At 36.6% G+C, this 24,788-nt stretch overlaps 1 protein-coding gene across 1 annotated transcript in view; it reads right to left on the bottom strand.

Annotated features, from left to right (window-relative positions):
* LOC139122690 (tripartite motif-containing protein 3-like) overlaps positions 1-21,356 on the bottom strand; it is a 46,302-nt gene extending 24,946 nt beyond the window's left edge. The window contains exon 1 of the transcript XR_011549517.1: positions 21,001-21,356. The gene's annotated coding sequence lies outside the window, so the exon portion shown is untranslated. The remainder of the gene's footprint in view (positions 1-21,000) is intronic.
* Between the last annotated feature and the right edge of the window lie 3,432 nt (positions 21,357-24,788).

The raw sequence follows: 24,788 nt of genomic DNA, 5'->3' as shown, positions 1-24,788 counted from the left end.
GCAGGGAAATGTGGTCATTAAGAAGTATCACTGGAGTGTATATGTTGAGACATATGGGCACATACGTCTATGTTGTTGTTCCCAATTTGAAACACATGAGGCATGTCTAAGTTATGGTTGTAAATCGGGAAAAAAGATCAGACCTCTAGCTGTATTGGCCAGCCAAGAAATACATAATAAATGAGGTACAAGATGTGACATCTTAAGGTCTAATATCCTATCAAAATTGGAGGGTATAAAACTTGTGGTTACTGAGTTATGCATATATATGTATAATCAAGGTCAAAGGTCATCGAGGTCACGTGACATTTTACACAGGCAGAGTTGTTTGCAATATGAATACGATGAGAAACTAAATTTTTATTTTTCTTGCCTTATACATGGGAGTCTATGGAGAACTGCCTTATACATGGGAGTCTATGGAGAACTGCCTTATACATGGGAGTCTATGGAGAACTGCCTTATACATGGGAGTCTATGGAGGTGTAAACTAAAAAGTCCTCTAACACGGCCAAATTTGATCGCATTGTGAAACAAATCGACGTGCATCTGTATGGGGTAGGGTACTATCCTTGTGCAAAGTTTGAAAGAAATTGACCAGGGCATGTCTGAAATATCTGCGTGAACAGATGCAGGCACGGACGGACGGACGGACATGACCCAATATGGCTAGTTTTCAACCGGGTTCGAACCCACAACATACGGCATCAGTCGCCTAGCAGAGAGGCCACAGAGAGAACCGCTCGGCTAAATCTCCCCTCCCAAAACAGAGTGGTTCAATCTATAAGTCTATGGCATGCCTATATGTAAATCTATGGCATGCCTATATGTAAATAAAATATAGAGTTTTTTGCTACTTATTTCTTTGTAACTACTTGTAAAAAACTATAAACTGAAATCACCAACTGCAGACGTCTTTTCTCCGGATTTTCAATTGCAGAAAGCCCTCTATCTAATCACCCCCACCTCAACTAATGACAAACGAGAGCAATATCGCCCTTCTACAATGACGTTTGAGACTATGATTTACATAAAATATTTATCGAAGCATTCCACTTCATGACTACTGTCTATGATGTACCATCATAAGTTGATGTAATCCACTACATGTAGCCACAGTAAAGTGATACATGCTTCCTATGGATGTGATACAGCTGAAAGACTATCGACTAAAGTTTGCCTCCAGATTACAATAAGCGTGTTTAAACTAAAAGAAAGAGTGAATGGTTTGTTCAGGCTTCTAATTTAGTCAGGGAAGAAACAGGAGTGTTCTTTATTTGATATTTTGATTAATACTATAACATTAATTTGCTTATGTGAAAAAATCTTAATCTGAATATCGTAAATTTTCATAATTTTTTATTATAGTTCCCCTCGGTCAGAACCATAAATTCCCCAAGCAAAGGCAACATTACTCCCTTGTGAGCGAAACCTGGAGAAACTACATCTGAGATGACACAGTGGTTGAGAAACCACACCTTGATATTTGAACTTAGATATTAAATATATGTTGAAAATCTTCTCAATTGTAGGCATGATTTAGTTTTATGTCTCTATAGCTTGCATTTTGGTGAGCTTTATTGTTAGCTCGTGGGCTAATGTCGTAGCGATGTCTGTCTGTCCGTGTGTGCGTGTGTTAGTGTATATGTTTGTGTGTCTGTCTGTCTGTCTGTTTACACCATAACTAAAAAAAGTCTGAACAGATTAAAGTCAGATTTGGTACACAGGCAACATATGCTACTTGCAAGAACTGATTAGATTTTGGTTAGTGTGGCTTGCATATTAATGAAGTTATGCAATATCATTTTTTTCCGTACAATGGTTTCCCTATGGAGACGATAATGACAGTGTAGACATATATCAAGAAATACTGCACAAAATTTCATGAAACTTTTCAAAGATGACAATCTCAGAACATTATGATGATACTGTAAGTGCCACGTAATTATCTACTCATATGCATATTTAATGAACTTTTGTTATTAGTGACATAACTCTGAAATTTCTGCACCAAACTTGATGATACGTGCAACAAACATTGATCTGATATATATCTAATTATACTTAAAAACATCGGGCAGTGTCAAGTTAATAAATAGCTCATTTGCATATTTTATGAAGTTTTGTAATTAGTCATATAACTCCGAATAACCGCACCAAATTTAATGAAATCTGCTGCAGATACTTATCTGACAGATTTCTAATTGTGGTGTAAAGCATTTTGTTGTGTGAAGTTAATTAAATGTTCATTTGCATATTTACTTAACTTGTAATTAGTGATATTACTCCAAAATTACAGCATAAAGTTTGATGAAACTTGCTACAGATGACTATCTCATAGTTATCTAATTGCACTGAGAAGCATTGAGCAGTGTCAAGTTAATGAATAGCTCATTTGCATATTTTATGAAGTTTTATAATTAGTCATATAACTCCGAAATAACTGCATCAAATGTAATGAAAACTGCTGCATATACTGGTCCGACAGATATATGACTGTATTGCCAAGCATTTAAAAGTGTGAAGTTAATTAAGGGTTCATTTGCATATTTAATAAACTTTGTAATTAGGTATATAACTCTGAAATTACGGCACCAAATTCGGTGAAACCTGCTACAGATATTGATCTGATAAATATTTAATTGTGCTATGAAACATTGAACAGTGTCAAGTTAATTAAGGGCTCATTTGCATATTTAATGAACTTTGTAATTAGTGATATTACTCTAAAATTACATCATAAAATTTAATGAAACGTGCTACAAATGTTGATCTGATAGATATCTAATTGTCCCATGAAGCATTGAGCAGTGTCAAGTTAATTAACAGCTCATTTGCATATTAAATAAAGTTTTGTGATTAGTGATTAAACTCTGAGAGTACTGTGCGAAGTTGATAAAACCTGCTACATATAGTGATATAACAGATATTTTACTAGATATTATGTTGGCACATTAACATAAGCAACCTAGTAGTTTGCCATGGAAGTGCACATTCAGTAATCAAAGAATAGAATATCGATCATTTTATAAACGTACTCTTTCTATTTCTGTCTTTGCTTCCTGACAGTGGAGGATTGTGAGAGACAGGATGGCTCAAAAGAGAAATCATATTTCATGTCCAACAATAACTCTGATAACCTGAGATTAGTATTCCACATTACTTCTATATTATGTTGAAAGCAAAAGCTTGCTTGAAGACCATACTATTGTACATGTTTATGGCGAGCGTTTCCGCCAATATTTTGAGAAGAAGATCACCGATATCTGCACAAACCTTGACTACCAATACTAATTCAGTGTTCTTACACCTAGTATTCATGAGTACATGCGCTTTTTCATCCTTCAAGCTGACCACTGCTGAAGAACTGAAATCTCTCATCATGCAGTCACCTTCAAAACAAGTTACCTTGACCCAACTCCAACAGTCTTGTTTGAAGCAATGCCTGGATACTTTACTCCCCTATATACCTTAGGTATTTAGGTAAGCTTTGTTGATTTCTCTAGCACTTTACCATGTATATTAAAATCTGCATACCTACATACAAGTATAGATTGGATATCCATATCTGTGCTTTTAAACATTATCCTGCAAGTTTTTTCCAACACAATGATACCAGTTCAAGATATATTGAAAATCTTAATCACGTTTTAGTATATTATTTCTCTATGTGTGACTGCCCTGGTGATTGGCTGAAACTTTCACATAACAGTTAACACTACTGTAATATCGAAACATTCATAAGATTACTGTTTACCAACCTGTGGATTGTCAGTTGAACTTGTACCCCTTGCTAATGTAGAATACATACAGCAATTTGTTTTTACAGGAAAGTTGCAGTATATATGTAACAGCTGGAACCCGAGCACAAGTACTGTACAACTGGCACAAAAAGTACACTGTCCTTCCATACAGTAGGTAACCGTCGAAAGACAACATATTTCTCGACCGTCAGTGACACATATGCAAAACGCAAACCTTGGATGTGAAATGCATAATGTACATTTTGAAACTTACCTGAACTCTTCCTGTTCGACTAACTCCTACGAATCAAAAACTAAGTTAAGGAAAAGCAGAAGTGACTTGCTAATCTTCCACTGAAGATCTACAGAAATCTGATTAGCATATAAAAGGATGTGCATGTTTGGGCAGAACCTTTGTGACCCAAACTGACCTTTACACAACACTCCTTTTCATAACAACTGAGCAACAAAACATAGCCAATCTGCTACTGCTGGGTGTATTTTTACCAGATATTATGTTGGCACATTAACATAAGCAAACTAGTAGTCTGCCATGGAAGTGCACATTCAGTAATCAAAGAATAGACTATTGATCATTTTATTAACCTCAAATAGTACGTATAAACGTTCTCTTTCTATTTCTGTCTTTGCTTCCTGACAGTAGAGGATTGTGAGAGACAGGATGGCTCAACAGAAAAATCATACTTCATGTCCAACAATAACTCTGATAACCTGAGATTAGTATTCCACATGTTGAAAGCAAAAGGTTGGTTTGCAGACCATACTACTGTACATGTTTATGGCGAGCGTTTCCGCCAATATTTTGTGAAGAAGATCACGGATATCTGCACAAACCTGGACTACCAATACTAATTCAGTGTTCTTAAACCTAGATATCATCAGTACATCCGCTTTCTCATCCTTCAAGCTGACCACTGCTGAAGAACTGAAATCTCTCATCATGCAGTCACCTTCAAAACAAGTTACCTTGACCCAACTCCAACAGTCTTGTTTGAAGCAATGCCTGGATACTTTACTCCCCTATATACCTTAGGTATTTAGGTAAGCTTTGTTGATTTCTCTAGCACTTTACCATGTATATTAAAATCTGCATACCTACATACAAGTATAGATTGGATATCCATATTTGTGCTTTTAAACATTATCCTGCAAGTTTTTTCCAACACAATGATACCAGTTCAAGATATATTGAAAATCTTAAACACGTTTTAGTGTATTATTTCTGTATGTGTGACTGCCCTGGTGATTGGCTGAAACTTTCACATAATAGTTAACACTACTATAATATCGAAGAATTCATAAACTTACTGTTTACCAACCTGTGGATTGTCAGTTGAACTTGTACCCCTTGCTAATGTAGAATACATACAGCAATTTGTTTTACAGGAAAGTTGCAGTATAAGAGTAACAGCTGGAACCCGAGCACAAGTACTGTACAACTGGCACAAAAAGTACACTGTCCTTCCATACAGTAGGTAACCGTCGAAAGACCACATATTTCTCGACCGTCAGTGACACATATGCAAAACGCAAACCATTGGATGTGAAATGCATAATGTACATTTTGAAACTTACCTGAACTCTTCCTGTTCGACTAACTCCTACGAATCAAAAACCAAGTTAAGGAAAAGCAGAAGTGACTTGCTAATCTTCCACTGAAGATCTACAGAAATCTGATTAGCATATAAAAGGATGTGCATGTTTGGGCAGAACCTTTGTGACCCAACCTGACCTTTACACAACACTCCTTTTCTTAACAACTGAGCAACAAACATAGCCAATCTGCTACTGCGGGGGTATTTTTATGTTGGCACATTAACATAAGCAAACTAGTAGTCTGCCATTGAAGTGCACATTCAGTAATCCAAGAATAGACTATTGACCATCTTATTAACCTCAAACAGTACGTATAAACGTTCTCTTTCTATTTCTGTCTTTGCTTCCTGACAGTAGAGGATTGTGAGAGACAGGATGGCTCAGTAGAGAAATAATACTTCATGTCCAACAATAACTGTGATAACCTGAGATTAGTATTCCACAGTACTTCTATATTATGTTGAAAGCAAAAGCTTGCTTTGGAGACCATACTGCTGTACATGTTTATTGCGAGCGTTTCCGCCAATATTTTGTGAAGAAGATCACCGATATCTGCACAAATCTGGATTCCACCAATACTAATTCAGTGTTCTTAAACCTAGATATCATCAGTACATCCGCTTTCTCAACCTACAAGCTGACCACTGCTTAAGAACTGAAATCTCTCATCATGCAGTCACCTTCAAAACAAGTTACCTTGACCGAACTCCAACAGCCTTGTTTGAATCAATGCCTGGATACTTTACTCTCTCATATACCTGAGGTATTTTTCAGCTTTGTTGATTTCTCTAGCACTTTACCATACATATTAAAATCTGCATACCTACATACAAGTATAGATTGGATATCCATATCTGTGCTTTTAAACATTATCCTGCAAGTTTTTTCCAACTTAATGATACCAGTTCAAGATATATTGAAAATCTTAATCATGTTTTAGTATATTATTTGTCTATGTGTAACTACACTGGTAATTGGCTGAAACTTTCACATAACAGTTAACACTACTATAATATCGAAACATTCATAAAACTACTGTTTACCAACCTGCAGATTGTCAGTTGAACTTGTACCCCTTGCTAGTACTAGTGTAGAATACATACAACAATTTTTTACAGGAAAGTTGCAGTATAAGATCAACAGCTGGAACCCGAGCACAAGTACTGTACAACAGACACAAAAAGTACACTGTCATTCCATAAGTAGGTAACCATCGAAAGACCACATATTTCTCGACCGTCAGTGACACGTATGCAAAACGCAAACCTTGGATGTAAAATGCATAATGTACATTTTAAAACTTACCTGAACTCTTCCTGTTCGACTAACTCCTACGTATCAAAACCAAGTAAGGAAAAGCAGAAGTGACTTGCTAATCTTCCTCTGAAGAACTACCTTTACACAACACTCCTTTTCATAACAACTGAGCAACAAAACAAAGCCAATCTGCTATTGCTTGGTGTATTTTTACCAGATATTATTTTGACACATTAACATAAGCAAAATAGTAGTCTGCCATGGAAGTACACATTCAGTCATCAAAGTATAGACTATTTATCATTTTATAACCTCAAATAGTACGTATAAACGTTCTCTTTCTATTTCTGTCTTTGCTTCCTGACAGTTGAGGATTGTGAGAGACAGGATGGCTCAACAGAGAAATCATACTTCATGTCCAACAATAACTCTGATAACCTGAGAATGGTATTCCACATTACTTCTTTATTATGTTGAAAGCAAAAGCTTGCTTTGCAGACCATACTACTGTACATGTTTATGGCGAGCGTTTCAGCCAATATTTTGTGAAGAAGATCACGGATATCTGCACAAACCTGGACTACCAATACTAATTCAGTGTTTTTAAACCTAGATATTATCAGTACATCCGCTTTCTCATCCTTCAAGCTGACCACTGCTGAAGAACTGAAATCTCTCATCATGCATTGACCTTCAAACAAGTTACCTTGACCCGACTCCCACAGGCTTGTTTGAAGAAATGCCTGAATACTTTACTCTCCTATATACCTTTCAATGGTAAACTCTAACTTTAGTCTGGAGAAGAAACTACACTATTAAAGTCAGCTGTTATCTCACCACTACTCAAGAATGCTTCGCTTGACAGTAAACAAATGTTTAAAAAACTATTTTTCAGTATCGAATTTGTCATTTCTTCCAAAAATCATGGAAACAGTTGTCACTACTCAAATTAAGGCATATGTAGCGTCCACAGGCTACGTGAATCACTATAACCTGGCTACGGAAAGTTTCACAGTACTGAGACTGCTCTAATCAAAGTTCATATAACATCTGCTGGTCTCTTGATTTCATTAACTCTCAACATAATACCCTCTCGATTTAATTGCCAGCTGCTTTTTATACAATCAACAATCTGCTTCTACATTTACTTTTTTGCTTCGATGGTTTAAATCCTATCTAATTGATAGATACCAGATGCAAAATATACATTCATCAGTTCTCATTATTTTTAATTCCACATCCCAGATGAATCAGATGAGTTGAAGACTACGCTGGAGGAAGTGAATTACTCATCACAATATGCACTGGGGTTGTATTTCAAACCCAGTACAAACTTCAATGTACCTTGGGTTGGAAAATATGAATACAGTGAATCATGTATACGATGGATATCATTAGATGCAAGTAAGAGGGACATGGGTAAGTTGCTGCACTCTGCAGAAACTTTAAGATTTCGCTGATAGGCTCTCTATCCATGCAATTGATCTGTTGTCAGAAGGATGTTTGAGTGTACGTTGACTTCAGTCTTTTCATTGAGAAATACGTCAGGAAGATTTTAGTTTGATTGTGTGAAAACGAGAAGGCATTACAAGTGACAAAACCACTCAAATATGTCAGGATAGTTCTAATATCAGCATCAAATGTTGTTAGACCTGTAAATGTATTTGTAGTTTAGGTAAAATGACCCCAGCCAGAGGGACACTGGACAGTGTTTTGGACGCTCAAATTTTAACACCACTTTTATTGTCTACCAGTTGCTTGCGTGTACATACTCATTTTAATGCCTGTTGAGGAAATGAACTTCTGGCCGTTTGATTTTTTTTTGTGAAAATCGAAAATTTAGTTTTTCAACATCACCCACAAAACTTATGTATGGTTCACATGCGACATTCTTTGAAATTCTACAGTACAAAGTATTTATCATTTTATTCCAACAATCAAAGTTTTGGCACATACTCAGATATCAGTTGTAGCTAAACCAATGCCTGAATGAATCAAAATAGGCCAAATTGACTAGGATTGTTTTACCATAAAAGTTAAAACATCTTATTTTGTTGTGGAAATGTCAAAGGTTTTCTTGCGATACAAGTTTTGGCTTGTCAGAAGTTCAAGGTTTTGTAATTTTGTAAATGAAAACATTTAAGCGATAATGTACCTGCTCCCAGCCTATAATGGACGAAAGCAAATTTTGCATGACATAATGTACGAGGTGAAGCCGAGTGCATTATGGGGTACAAAAGTTTCCTTTACGGTCAATGGCTGATATAAAGTCTAATCGACGTTCGAATATTAATTTATCCCCATTAAGTTATATATCAATGAAAAGGCCATAATCTGGGCTTTCTAAAATATAACGTTTGTAGTATTTTATTGTTTCTGTTTCCGTCGAGCGGTAAATATGTGACCCCTACCCCATTGTTGAAATCCAAGATGGCGGCCAAGATGGCGCCAAATGAACCCCATGGGACAATATTTGATTTTGGGAACATCAAAATTCATTAACTATAGACCCTAAGGATTACAAAATGTAGGTTAAAAATACATCCATGGGGTGCATAGGAACCCTATATTCCGACTAGACTATAACTCCAGAATTTTCGAATCTCCCCTGAATTGCTCCAGTCCCCCACCACCATTTTTTGTGAACGCAGCCTAATGCAAAATTGCCTCCAATATTTAATTGGTTGGGTCATTGAGGTACAAGCTCTTACCCCATGGCTGGTTAGATAAAACTTGCGGCAAGATTATCCAAGGAAGATATCAAGCGAGTATTTGAATTTTTGGAGAGAGAATATGTCAAACGATACAAGAAAAAATGGAGGTGGTAATAAATTGCGTACATATAGAACTGTCAAGACCGGATTTTATTTTGAAAAATACTTAAACAATTTGTCAAATTTTACTCTTCGCAGAGCTTTATCGAAATTTAGATTGAGTGATCATAGTTTAAATATTGAATTGGGTAGGAAAAGTAAGCCAAAATTTCCTTTGAAAGATAGACTTTGTCTCAGATGTGATAGCAACGAAATAGATGATGAGTTTCATTTATTATTCTCATGTAAAAAGTTAATCACTGACTGAGTTTTATTGTTAGAGGAAAGTGGAATAGATTGCTCCACTTTTTCCGGTGTCACACAAAAAGAAACGGCCCTTAAAAGGGTTATGGTGTATAATTTTCTAGATCTTGCTATATTCTTGATGAACACTGATTTGTGCTGACCCTCCAGTAGCCTTCCCACTGTTAAACAGTTTGCTTATCGTCCAACTTGGATACTTTGTTGTCCTCTTGAAAGTGTTCAGTTTTGTAATTTGTCCAATTTTGGAATGTACCATACCACACTCTCTGCTAGTGTGAGTTGAGTATAATAGAGATTGAACTTTCGCCAAATATTGTTTGACGTTTATTTATTTCGAGAACCAGCTCATATAAGAAAGAAAAGTTTAAGATGGTTCGCATAAAGTGAAAAAATATAAACTCGAGCATTACGAAGACAGGATAAAAGAAGTTTCTACAAAAAGTAATTTCAACGAAGCCAATCATGAACTACCGAAATTTAAAAAGCAGTGGTGAAAGTTGTGAAATTCTGTAGTTGCGACCAAGGAAGCATAAGTTTAAATATACGGGTGTAAGTTTCAGTATACAAGAGTAATTTGACCTATTTCTACAAGTAATCGATATCTTTACTGAAAGGGTGAAAAGAACCTAAGCCATTTGTTGAAGTATAGTGTTTGTAACTCCTGATTTTATAAAAGTTACATTTAAAGTGTTTTTTCATTCTCGTTCATGATCATCTGTTGGTTTCAAAATCTGACAGTCAACACCTGAAGGTTCACTTAATAGAATTGTGTCACTTAGCTCAAAATTAATTGGAATAACCCTGAGAAGTCTGTCATCATTTTATGATCAGCAAGTACTTGGAAAGCCCGCTCAATTTTTTTTATCTAGTAACCATATTTTTCCGCCTATTTTGTCCTATGTCCTTCCTTTAGTTTTTGCTGCATATTTTCTTACTTTGTCGCACAAGTGATGTTGGTCACCTAAGGTTGGTAGTAATAGTTGTGCATCTATGTCCCCTGCATACAATAAGATGATCCAAGTTGCCGTATTCCAGTAACATCAGAAGTTCATTCCTTGCTATGTATGTTTAGTGTGTATGCGAAGCAAACTGAAAATCAAATACCAAGGTTTTGTGTACAGCTATACATTTCATACATCAGAAATTTTACTCAGAAACAATTCTTACAAAGTTTGTGATAAAAAGCAAAGTCGCCAATGCCACACACCAAAAGCCACCAATAACAGGCAATGGTAAGAATAAACAAAATGTCATTTTTTTAGATTAAAACTCAACGCCTGTACTGAATTGAATCTCCACTTGTACCCTTGACATGAAGATTGTGATATCACAGAATTGTGTTAATCTAAATTACAAAACACATCGATTGAAAAATTCAACAAAGGACTAGAAAGTAAATTATATTCAAGTGACATTGAGCAAACACTCAATGTCAAGACTAATATTGAGAGTTATAAGAACTTTGGTATCTGAATTCAATAGAAATAAAATGACAAACATATTAATGCATGCAGACTGGAAAACCTTGCAACTGTAAAATCTAACCGTCACTCTGTGACCTAGTCCTAATATTTCCCAATGTCTTCATCAAATCTAGTCATAATAATAGTTTTCTTCTACACTTACCTTCCCGCTGTACCATATCTCTAAACTATGACGTACGCTTCATAACAGTATACTATAGCCATGTTATATTATTGATATGGCATTTAGCCAGACAACTTTAACCCAAAACGAAGGCATTTGTAGAAACTGAAGTAATGAGGGCGTTATTCATAAAACCCCCATCAACAAGCAAAAGCAAAATTCGGAAATTCTACCCTATTCTCTTGCAAGGTAAGAGACCAATCTGATTAAATCAGATGTAGAGTATGGCGACGTCTTTACTTCTGAAGTAATGAGGGCGTTATTCATAAAACCCCATCAACAAGCAAAAGCAAATTCGGAAATTCTACCCTATTCTCTTGCAAGGTAAGAGACCAATCTGATTAAAATCAGATGTAGAGTATGGCGACGTCTTTACTTCTGAAGTAATGAGGGCGTTATTCATAAAACCCCCATCAACAAGCAAAAGCAAAATTCGGAAATTCTACCCTATTCTCTTGCAAGGTAAGAGACCAATCTGATTAAAATCAGATGTAGAGTATGGCGACGTCTTTACTTACGCGGCATTCCCTTGCTGTGAGAGGCGACAGCAAGAGAATACCGCGTAAGTAAAGATGTCGCCATACTCTACATCTGATTTAAATCAGATTGGGTAAGAGACATGAATGCTAGAATCTCATCAATCGACTATCTATTGCACTGAAAATAATAAAACCTCTTGCTTGCTACAAAAAGTCAACTTACAACTTCAGAACGAGCGATTCGACCTAGTCCTAGCTGCGTACGATGCTGTGTGTTCCCGGCGTTATACGGCCTCCGAGGCCGAACATACAGCATCGTACGCAGGACTAGATTCGACCCAACTTCAGCCTCTGGAGGCTACATCAGATTTCAAACCAAACTTACCAGACTTGAAGATTGTTACTGAATATTGTTAGCTAAAATTTCACATTTCTCGAGTCATATGTAGACGAGTCGTTTTGTCGTTACTTTAACCTGTTCACCCCAAATTCCCTGTAAACAGGTCCACAATTACCATTGCTAACAATGGGTCTGCGCTAAACCATGGCGGTGAAAGGGTTAATATTGGCCAAACGTTATTCTGACCGGTTTCACAAACTTGAACTAGTTTTACGCCAGTTTCGAATCACAAACAAAGATGAAGAAGGATATGTTTCATTTGTCGTGACGGAAATTGAATGAAACATCTACAACATGTTTAAAGGAAGTCTCAATGAAAATAATGTGCACTGAAATTCACTAAAACATTGAAAATTGCTACAGTTTCCATATTCTAGAGCATTTATCAGTTGTCGTACGCGTTCAGTCCGGTGGTTACAACCAGCGCCCTCTACCCATGAACTTGTGTCCTACCACTGCCTGCCACATGCTGAGTAACTCATGATAAAGTCGGATCAGCGGTGCTGGATTTCTCATTAGCTCACGTGTTCACACACGTTGAGCTAATGTCGCAGCGATGTCTGTCTGTCTGTCTGTCTGTGCGCTCGATATCTCAAAAACGGCTCACTAAATCAGAATCAAATCCTGTACATAGATTCAATTTGCCAATGGCAAGAATTGATAAGTTTATGGTAGGTGTGGCTTGCATATCTTTTGCTCATTTGCATAATTAATGATTTTGGAAAAACGGATATAACATTGAGAATGACTGCACACAATTTGATGAGATTTGCTACAAATGTTGATCACATCAAGATATATCAGCTGTGAAAGATATTTAGGGTTGACATTAAAGATAATTGCAAATTTGCATACTTAATGAACTTTCTAATTAGGGATATCAATCTAAATTGACTCGATTAAAGTTGACGAAACTAAGTATATATCGAAAATACCATAAGTTAACATTAAACACGATTGGAACTAATTTGGGATAATTGGATGGTGAAGAAATGCCTATTTGATCTACAAATGCAATCTCATCTGCTTTCTTTTTACATTACACACTTTTTTTATGAGTAATTTGTTTTTTTGCAACAGTAAACTGTCTGGCACCTAACACTTTTGTGAAATTTAAAAAATATGAAAATCCGATTATCCCAAATTAGTTCCAATTATGTTATTATTGAAAGTCATTAAGCATTTTGTCTTCAGCCAATTCCTTATTTGCATATTTAATGAACTTTCCTAATCAGGGATGTATATCTGAATTCACCTGACCAAAATTGATGAAACTTGCTACATATATTAAAGATACCATGATACAACATTTTGAAAGTCATTAAAATTTTTACTTGAGCCAATTCCTTATTTGCATATTTAATAAACTTTCCTAATAAGGGATTTATGTTTGAATTGACTTGACCAAAATTGATGAAACTTGCTATGTACATTGAAGATACTATGATACAACATTCTTGAATGTTATTAAGCATTTTTACTTCTCAGCAGATTCCTAATTTGCATATTTAATGAACTTTCCTAATTGGGGATATTTATCTGAATTAACTAGACCAAAGTTGACGAAACTTGCTATGTACATTAAATATGCCCCAACATTATTGAAAGTCATTAAACTTTTTTAATTCAGCAAATTCCAAATTTTGCATTTGAGATCATTTCTGTCAATTTCTTATTTGCATGTTTAATGAACTTTCCTTATTAGGGATATATACTTGGATTAACTTGATCAAAGTTGGCAAAAACATGCTATGTACATGGATGATTATACCAGTTATAACAATATTGCAAAGCATCTTGCATTTTCATGTCAGCTAATTTATAATTTGCTTATCTAATGAGCTTTCACAGTTTGGCATATACAGCTTGAAGGACTTGACCAAAGGCAATTACACTTGCTATATAAAGTGGTGATACAATTGCAGCAGTCAAAGAAATAGATCATTTTTATTTCACCTAATTACATATTTTAATACTCAATGACCTTTAGAATTAATCTGTGGTGAATATTGTTAATTATGTTGACCATAACACTTTAAATGAAGTTTCGAACATGTGGCAAAGGTTCAAATTTGCTCATATCTGCAATATAGAATTAAACACATGAGCATTTTCAGTTCATATCTGGTTTATATCTTTCTCAATGACAGAATCAATAACTATTGTGTGGAAATATTATAAATCTCAGATCAAAAGAGACATCACCGGATGTACAGGTATTTTTTCCAAAATTTATTGTGCACGCACAATTGTTGCCCCAGCTAGGTTGAGTTAAGTTCAGGTGGGAGCAGTAATATTGTACTCAGTATGTCAGACACCAGTCACGTCAAAATTGTATATATTTGTATCTTTAAATTGTTCAAAATGACTCATCTGCGTGATATTTGTACCTAATAAGTGAAGCGATCGTCACAATATGCATCGTTCATTCAATATTTTGTCGACAAATGCAATCTTTCACCTTCGTTCATCAGTTCACAGAACGGCATCATGCTGGGCCTTTTGCCTTGCTTGTCAGAGACGGAAACCTAACTTGATTGTGAGGCACCCGTTTGTCAAAGTCCCTGAACTTTCTAAATGAAAAAAAATATCATTTGGGCTTATTCTTACTCTAGACATGAGGCGACATCAACATAGAATAATATTTTACAAGAACTATCTTTCTAAATGTGAAAAATAGATGATTTTTGGAATATAAACATGATGTAAATAGTGCAATTTGTTTGTGGTCACGCTTCAGTGTTAATCAGAAAATTACTTTGTGCCAAATGTTTTTGACAGAAATCAATATTTTGATGAACGTAGGCATACACATCATCTTGGTTTTTCCTATCTACGTAGAAACTACTGTGATGTGTTCTTCATTCAGCCCCCTAAACACAGATTCTGTCTTGGCTGACCGCAATGTACGCTTGTCTGCTCACTTCATCTTGGAAAAGATGACATCACCACTTTCTATCTCTACGCGACATCGAAATCCTATCATTGACGTCATCACAAACATAAACACTGTAAGAGCCATCAACAGCAATGCTTTGTGGGCGGTACATCTGACCATCGCTTGACAAGACTGACCGTGTTGGTAGAGTTAATTGAACTCAGCCTCAAAACACTTGATTGCGACAGTCAGGCACTATGATGACATCCCTACTGTTGACAGCGACAAACCAGTCCACTTGAATAGTGTATGGCCATGACCTAGTGGACCACCAACCTCTTGAACAAAATGATCATTCTTGGTGTACTTCAGTAACCTATGACCTTTGACATCAGTAACCAAAACAAATTCTCTCAAGAGAGCTATGCACCAGAGATTTTTGTATCTCCAGGTAAAGTAATTATTCTTATAACCTTACTATTGTGATCACAAACAATAATTTGTAGATTATTTTACCAAGTATGTAGTGGTTTGTCCTGAGAGACTGCTACAGACTGTGGCTGGAATGGTTTTGCAAACTGACCACTGAAACTTCCTAGCACCTTTTCACATGTGTAGTCTTGGTTAAGTATCTGAACAATGCTGTTGCCTAATTGTCACACACCAGAAGTTTGTCATTGTGAAAGGTTAAACCATGTGGACTCTTGAACTTCTATCCCGGACTATTATTATTATTATTATTATTATTATTATTATTATTTCTTAAAAACGCACTACACATACCTCATAGTGCGCTGTACAGAACACACAAAAAATATGCAAATTTACAATATACAAGAAACGCACCACACGAGCAGTCCTGAGTAATATGTACCGCAAAGCATGATAAACAAATCACTGATAATACAGATTAAAAAGATTGAACATTTCTTGCAGTACGAATATCTACAGGCTACATATTTCACAACGATGGCGCACATACTGAGCAGCGCATATAGTAGTGCCTTATGAGCTGCTAACAAGTTATTTGGTCAGGGCGATAAGCCCCCACGTTGGTGATCGGCAGAACAAATTAATGAAGGGGATTAGGGAGGGCAATTAACAGATATGGACTGTTTTCTTTGAAATACTATACAGAGATAGCTAGGGTAAAGTAATAGGCACACACTAGACACAGGTAAGGCTTGTATAATGAAAAAAAGTTTACTTGAATACATGACATTTATTGATCATATTCATAACTTCTAGACGAACATTGCTAGCGATACCCTGTGACGTGACTTGTCTCCAGAACGAAGATCTCTGGTAGGAACATACTGCTATATCACTCTGTCAAATACACAGGTGCAAAGCCTCTAATTAATTTAAAAGTAATTAACATAATCTTGAACTTAATACGTGCTTCAATAGACAGCCAATGTAAATCAACTGGTACAGGTGTAATATGATCAAATTTGCGAGAAAGGCTGACTAAACGTGCTGCGGTATTTTGAAGAGATTGCAAAGGATGAAGCTGATCTTTGTTAATTCCACATAAGAGACTATTACAATAATTTAACTGAGATGTAACAAAGGCGGGATCATGTCACGTTAGTGTGCTGATCGAGAATTTACGGATCTTGCCAATTCAAAATAGTGAGTAGAGGCCATTTCTTCAAACGTGGTTTATGTTATCAGACATAACGGTGTACATAACACACAAAAGAATATGCAAATTTACAAAATACTAGGACCTTGACCATCCAGAGTGAAGGTTAAAGGTTAAAGGTTAAAGCAAGCACTGCATCACACTCGTTGTCATGCATTCACCGCGTAACAAACTGTTCTCACAACACAGATTGAAAGTGAGAATAAATGTAACGTAGTGAAATTGAAATACGTATTATAACAATAAGCTGTGTTTGCCGATCTACCTTTAAAATGAGAATAGATATTGATATAAATCAAACTGCACCACAATGACAATTTAAATAGGGCCAAAATGCTAATCTTCTCGTAATACAGCATACAGGTCCTTGGACATTTTGGCCCTCTGCCATACACCCACAGTCCGTGAAACCACAATCAGGCCTTGGAGATTATTTACTTACATCTGTATTGGTGTTACAGTCATTTTAAATTTGTTTTCCCCATACTTTCAGGATGATAAGTGTTATGCATTGTTTTGTGGAGGTGGTTTGCAAGTAAACGTTTAGGGTTCCGCTCGGTAAGTATATGTAATCAGAATAGGGGACAAAAGAAATGTTAGGCAAAGAAAAAATTGTGCCAGTCCAATAACCCAACCCCAAGGCACCTACGGTGTTGCAAAGGTAGAACGCCTCCCACGGCCATGCATACATAGCTTTATCCTTCCCGCAACAGCTCGGCCAGTGTCACTTCATGGTGCATTTGCTCTGTATCAATCTACCGGTACTGCTGTTTTTGACTTTAATGATATAAGTTTATAAAACGTATCTGATTAAATACATTTCCAGCAAGGTCCTCTCTCCCAACAGAGTAGTAGTGCTGTCTACTTATATTTTAGGATGATTATACACAGTAGAACATCAAATGTAACTTACTACATCAAAAAAGCCAAGCATAACATTTAGTTAGAAACGTAAATTCCTTTACAATCTGTTCAATTTTATCTGTATGAATCCCAGAAACATTCACTCAGTCCTTTCAGATCACCATAACATTCAAAGTCAGAGTATCAATAGTTGTGTTGAATAATTGTTAACTTTATCCAGTACACATACCAGATTGACCTTTCATCGCATATGGCCTAAGATTTTATTGTTTTGTTTTAGGAGCCTTTGTTTCTCTCTTTGTTACATAGATTTCTTTTGGCTGATGGTGTTTGGCTCGTATTATAAGTGGCTCAGAAAGCTGTGTCTGTTTCTTTTTAACAACAAGTTCTCGTCCTCCAATCACTTCAAGTCCATTGTTACCAGATTGTTTAGTCACAATTCTCTCTTCCCTCTGCACCTGGAGTTGATTGTGAGTGATTGTCTCCATCCTATCGCCATCTTTCCTCTCTACGTCAGACTTTATTGGTCCACCTGCACAGATATTAAAATAATTAATTTCTACAACACATCGGTAGCTTTTGGGTGCTTTTTAAGAACTGTGCATGACATATTGAGTTATGCTATTGGGCTCTGTTCACCTGTAGCAATAACATCGTGAATAAGTTTATTATTATTGAAAAAACCTTGATGTCCGCAGCTCCACCAAAAGCCAATTTTTATTTTCTAGAAGTTCTATATTTGCATGTAGATATCATCAACTTGATCCAACATTTTCACCTGTTGTTTTTTAATTTCATCATTAATTTTTGACACAGCATATCCAAGTCTTGTCGAACACCACATGTTGTGTCCTTTCTTACATTTAATCACTAACTTTCTGGGCAATTTTCAGTGAGTATGCTTTCATATCTGGTATATACTTCTCCAGTGCTGACTCCAGTGACAACATCTTATGATCTGGTGATGGCTGGTCAACGACTGTACACTAAGGGGCTTCAGATAATCAAAACATGCGCATGGTAAACGAAACTAAGTGTGTTTGTTCTCAACCCCTCCCCTTCCCTTAAACGAAGTTTGGGAGTGCGAAAATCCAACCAAGCCTCATTTTGTATCTGCATCCAACAATCGGTGATTACGTGGCTATGAAATCACGCATACGTCATCGACCCCCCCCCCCCCACCATAACCCCTCTTAAATAAATCTCCTTTCAGTGCCAACTCAACATTAATGACGGAACCAACAGAATGAAATGTAACAGTGTATCCAGAATGATTGTTACGTTACTATACTTGTGAACTAATTCTCATGTATGTAAGGCTGCGTTCACAAAAAACGGTTAGGGGGGGGGCTGGAGGAATTCAGGGGGGATTCGAAAATTTTGGGGGTAGTGGAGGGGGGGGACTTGAAAATTTTGCTCTACCTGTAGGGGGGGGGACTTGAAAATTTTTGGGTCCCTTTTGAGTTTTACATTTTCCAATTTCAAGTTTTTGTAGGTAATTCAATGAAAAATGAATACCATTTTTTATGTCATCGAAATGTTGTAATGTTAGTAATGATTTAACAAAATCTAGAACCATTTTGTCACATTTCATGACTTTTATCTCAAAAAAATCTAAACGTGTGATTTGTCGTAAAAAGCAAACGAGCCTCGTAACAGGGCAGAAGCTGCAACTGTTAATGGTTTCTGCAATATTTCTATGCAATATAACAACTACAGTTTCTTGCTATCTCCCTACAGCATGCTCAAACACACAATATTTAGTTTGTCGACAAAGCCTGTATATATAAATATAAATATGTATATGGTGATAATTTAATTGGAGTCCAGACTTGTCAGTGATACAAAATGCATGGCACACATACATAGACTGTGATAGAAAGCTGAATACTGGACAATTCAACATGCTGTAGGGAGTAGAACAAGAACGCAGTTGTAAAACTGAACAAAAATATTGCCAAAATTATCAAAGTTAATACAGCTACTGCCTATGGGTAGTGTCACTATCAGATACTACCCTGCTACTGCAGTGTCACTGTCACTGCATACCTGAACAGTGACAGAGACAGCTCTGACTCTGATGTACATGGTAGTTGAAGAAGAGTTTTGGTCAAATGACACTCTTGACAGTGAAACTCACTTGTACACAAGATCAGGCCAGAGAGCAACACATGGAAGAAAACATAGAAATGTTTGAATTCTGGCATATGAGAATAATCAAATATTAAAGAAAAAGATGGGGTCACCATGCTTGATTTTCTAAATTTTCATTCACTTATTATAAAATGATACAGAAGTAAGCCTTTGAATGGTAAAGACTAAAAGAAAAAATATGTGACCAAATGGAATTATTTATTTTTTAACCAAATTTGCAATTATCACACCCAAAATTTCAGAGATTAAAACATTTACTTGATGGAATATTTTAACCTTCCGGTATTGTCAATTTTGAGTAGCATCTAATTCATATAGGTCTTGTAGTTTTGAAACAATTTTTGGTAGGTCACAGGGCAATACAGCAATTAGCCAGAATTCACAATTTTCCTACTCTCTCATGATTGCATTTTGTGTGCTCTTCAACAGGAGCAATTGACCTGGCCAGGGTTGGATTAACTCAAGTTGGCTTTTAGACCAATAAATCTAAAAAATTCACTGACGCATTTAAAGAACTTGCCTTGGGAATATGACTATACAAAGTGCTAATACAGGTAGTGTTGAACACCTGTGAGCAGAACGGCGCAACACATGTTTATTTTTTCTGCGCTCACATCCTTTACAAATATGTGAGCCTGTGATAGTTTGGGGGGGGACTTGAAAAATTTTGACCACATAGAGGGGGGCATTTGAAATTTTTTTAGGGTACTTAGGGGGGGTCTGAAAAGAAATAAGATTTCGATCGAGATTCCTCCAGCCCCCCCCCCCTAATCGTTATTTGTGAACGCAGCCTAAATGCTGCTTTAGCGCCGGTGCCATATTGACCTGGTACACGCCAAACAATATAGCACGATATTTTGCGATTCACAAAAACGTGTAGCGAGCGAGAAGTTGCGATAGGAAAACTTGCAGTGCGATTTTTGCGCACGGTAATCGAAATACAGCCAAACCCCCTCCTCTCCTAAACAGAAGTTGCGTTTACTGTGCGCGTGTTTTAATTATCCACGGTCCCTTATGACATATTTGCGCTTGACAGGTATCACAGTAGAATTCTAATTTAGTACTAATGTGATTACCACAGAATCTTGGCTGAGTCATTCTGAAGTGCTGTGTTAACATCTTCTCATTGTATTCTGCAATTGTCATTGGTTCATGATCTTGCAAGACTGTCACTACTTTATGGGTTGTATGCAGACATTGCAGTAAAAGTGTCCACCACAGTCACCACACCAGTACTTGCCTGATTTCGTACAGCCTTCACACACCGTATCACCGATCCGTTGAGGAGGGACATTGCTGCTGATAACCTCCAAAAGGTCATTCAAAAATCGATTGTTGGTGATAGCTGGTACCCCTCCAGAGGGTAAAGGCCATTGATTCTTGCAGGTGGGACATATCAGCTGACCATTGTTTGCTTTGACCCATTTTGTGAGACAATGTTCACAAAATGTGTGATGACAAGGCAGTATTTTCGGTGACTTGAAACGCTCCATACAAATTGCACACAGCAATACCTTGTCATCAATGTCAGTCAGCAATTTTTCTCTAGAGTCTAACGATGAAGCCATGACTGTATTTGGTCAGAGAGTTCACTGAAAATGATAAAACAAAAATGATTTATGTATAAATTTTTATGGCAGGTATCTGTATGAATAGCTTACAGTTCATTGTGGGCTCATCAACTTTTCATGCTATACATGTATACTACTGAATATTTCTATATCAGCATGGCACGCATTAAGGTCCATTGGAGAGTTTTTGGCAACTTATTTGCTGGTACCTACTTGTATACCTTTCAACTGAAAATAGCATCTGAGATCACACAGTCAGTTACCCACAGCCTGGATGAGGTTTTAAACTTTTATGTGTTGAAAATCTTCTCAATTGTAGTCAAGTTTTTGTGTTTTATGTCTTTATAACATGCATTTAGGTCACCTTTTGTGATCGATCTAGCAGTTCCTTTCTTGGCAGCCATATGCATGTGAAATTCTATACCTACATCACAGTATGGTAAATTAGATACCATATCTGTGCTTTTAAGGATACGTTTTTTCCAACGCAATAATTCCAGTTCAAGATATGTTGAAAAACTTAATCATGTTTTAGTACTGCTATATTATTTCTCTATCTACTTGTATGTGAGACTGGTGATTGGGTGTGTTGTTCCCATAGCAGTATAATGTAATATTGTTGAAACACTCATAAAATGACTGTATATCAATGCGTGGAATGTCTGTTTAGTTGAACGAGTGCACCTCTTGTAAATGTAGAATACATACACCTGTTTGTTTTTACACGCAATTTGCAGTATAACAGTAACACCTCGAACTCCAGCATATCCGGTACTGTACAGCTAATTGGCATCAAATGTACACTGTCTTAATTCCCATAACGTAGCTGATGTTGACCTTCAAAAGACCACATATTTCTCTACTTGCAGTGACAAATATTCGAAACTCAATGCCTGGATGTGAAATACATAATGTGCATTCTGAAACTTACCTGAACTGTTTGTGTTCGACTAATTCCTACGTATCAAAAAGACCATGTTTAGGAATATCACGAGTAATTATAATCTTCCACTGACAAACTACAGAAATCTGATTAGCATATAATGGATGTGCGTGTGATCAGCAGAACCTGTATGACGTAGCGTAACCAACCTTTGCACAACATGCCTTTTCATGACTTCCCAAAGCGACAAAAGATAAACGCTCTACTGCTGGCTTTATTTTTATCATATTTGTCAATACATTAACATGCCTTTTCATGTGTAGATTCAGGAAACAATGAAAGACTATCGATCATTTCAATTAACCTCAAACAGTAATATTGTCTTTCTCTTTCTGCCTTTGCCTCCTGACAGTCACGATGGCTCGCCAGAGATACCATACTTCGTGTACAATAATGATTCAGATAACCCATGATCAGTATTGGATCCCCATTTCTAAATAATGTTGAAAGCAAAAAGATTGCTTTCCAGACCACACTGGACTGTACGTTTTCATGCCGAGCATTTCAGCTAATATTTCATGAACAAGACCATCGATACCTGCAGAAACCTGGACTCTACTTATGCTGATTCAGTGTGCTTAAACGTAGACATCATCAGTACATCCCGGTTTCTCATCCTTCAAGCTGACCACTGCTGAAAAACTGAAATCTCTCATCATATAGTTACCTTTCAAAACGAGTTACCGTGACCAAACTCCCACAGCCTTGTTGAAGATAGCTTGGATATTTACTCCCGTATATAACTTTCACTATTTATCTCTCACTTTAGTCTGAAGAAAAACCTACATTATTTAAGTCAGCTGTTGCCCCACCACTACTCAGGAATGCTTCGCTTGACAGTAAACAAAAAAGAAACTATCTTTCAGTATCAAATTTGTTATTTCTTGCTAAAATCAAGGAAATGGTTGTCTCTGCCCAAATCAAGGCGTACATCACGTCTAACTCGCCACAGGAATCACCGCAACCTGGCTACAGAAAGTTTCACGGTCCTGAGACAGCTCTAATCAAAGTTCATATAATGGTATCTGCCTGTCTCTTGATCCCATTAACGGTAACACAATTCCCTCTTGATTTAATTGCCAGCTGCTTTTGACAAAAACAACCAATCCGCTTCTACATTTACTTTCACAGCTTGGAATGACAGATGTCCCTTCAATGGATTTAGTCCTATCTCACTGATAGATACCAGATGCAAAATATACACTCATCAATTATTCTTATTTTTAATTTCACACCCCAGGTGAATCATATGAGTTTACGACTGCGCTGGAGGAAGTGATCTTTCTTACTCATCACGATAGGCACTGTTGTATTTCAAACCCGGTACAAAATTCAATGTACCTTGTGTTGGAAAATACAAATCCAGTGATCCATGTATATGATGGATATCATTAGGTGCAAGTAAGAGTGGTATGGGTAAGTTGCTGCATTCTGCAGAAACTTTATGATTTTTGTGATAGGCTCTCCACTCAGCAATTGATCTGTGTTTAGAAGGGTATTGAGTGTACGTTGACTTCAGTCTTTTTTTTCATTTGAGAAATACGTAAGGAAGATTTCAGTTTGAGTGCGTGAAAATGAGAAGGCATTCCACGTAACAGCATCACTCATATGTCAGGATAGTTCTAATGTCACTATCAGATGCTGCTAGACTTGTAAATGTATTTGTATTCCAGGTAAAATGACCCCAGCCGAGGGACACTGGACACTGTTTTGACGCTCAAATTTTAACACCAGAAAATTCAAATTTTACCAGTTGCTTGTGTACAAATACTCATTTTAATGCCTGTTGTGGAAATGAGCTACTGGCCGTTTGATTTCTTTTTGTGGAAATCGAAAATTTCCTTTTTTCAACATCACCAACAAAACTTTTGTATGGTTCACATGCGATTTCTTTGAAATTCTACTGTACAAACTATTTATCATTTTATTCCAACAATCTAAGTTTTGGCACATACTCCCTTGTCCGTATGAATCAAAATGGGCCAAATTGACTAGGATTGTATGAAGTTCAAGGTTTTGTAATTTTGTAAATGAAAACATTTAAGCGATAATGTACCTGCTCCCAGCCCATAATGGACAAAAGCAAATTTTGCATGATGACATAATGTACGAGGCGAAGCCCAGTGCATTAGGGACTTCCAAGTTTGCTTGCATCCATTATGGGCCGGGAGGGAAAACATTATTGCTATTATTTTATAGTTTTGGCAATGACAGGGAATTTGTAGATATAACATAACATATGGGGCCACAATACTGGATAATTGGATACAGTGTCGTAATAATTAGGGGATGAAGTCACTAAATTTCGCTGGTATTGACAAAATGGTAATATAATACAACATATAAGATATAGGATACCCTATAAATCAAATAAAGAATTGATTCAGTTGGCCCTTCAATGGTTGTCCACACCAGTGTACCATTTGCACAGGAATATTTGAAAACCAGAGAAATGAAGTCCAACCACTTGTGAGTAGACATTAAAAGGACGTTTTTTCCAGATTTGCCAG

Source organism: Ptychodera flava, chromosome 22 (assembly GCF_041260155.1).
Source record: "Ptychodera flava strain L36383 chromosome 22, AS_Pfla_20210202, whole genome shotgun sequence".
NCBI classification, from domain to species: Eukaryota; Metazoa; Hemichordata; class Enteropneusta; family Ptychoderidae; genus Ptychodera; species Ptychodera flava.
This window is presented reverse-complemented; position numbering and strand designations above follow the sequence as displayed.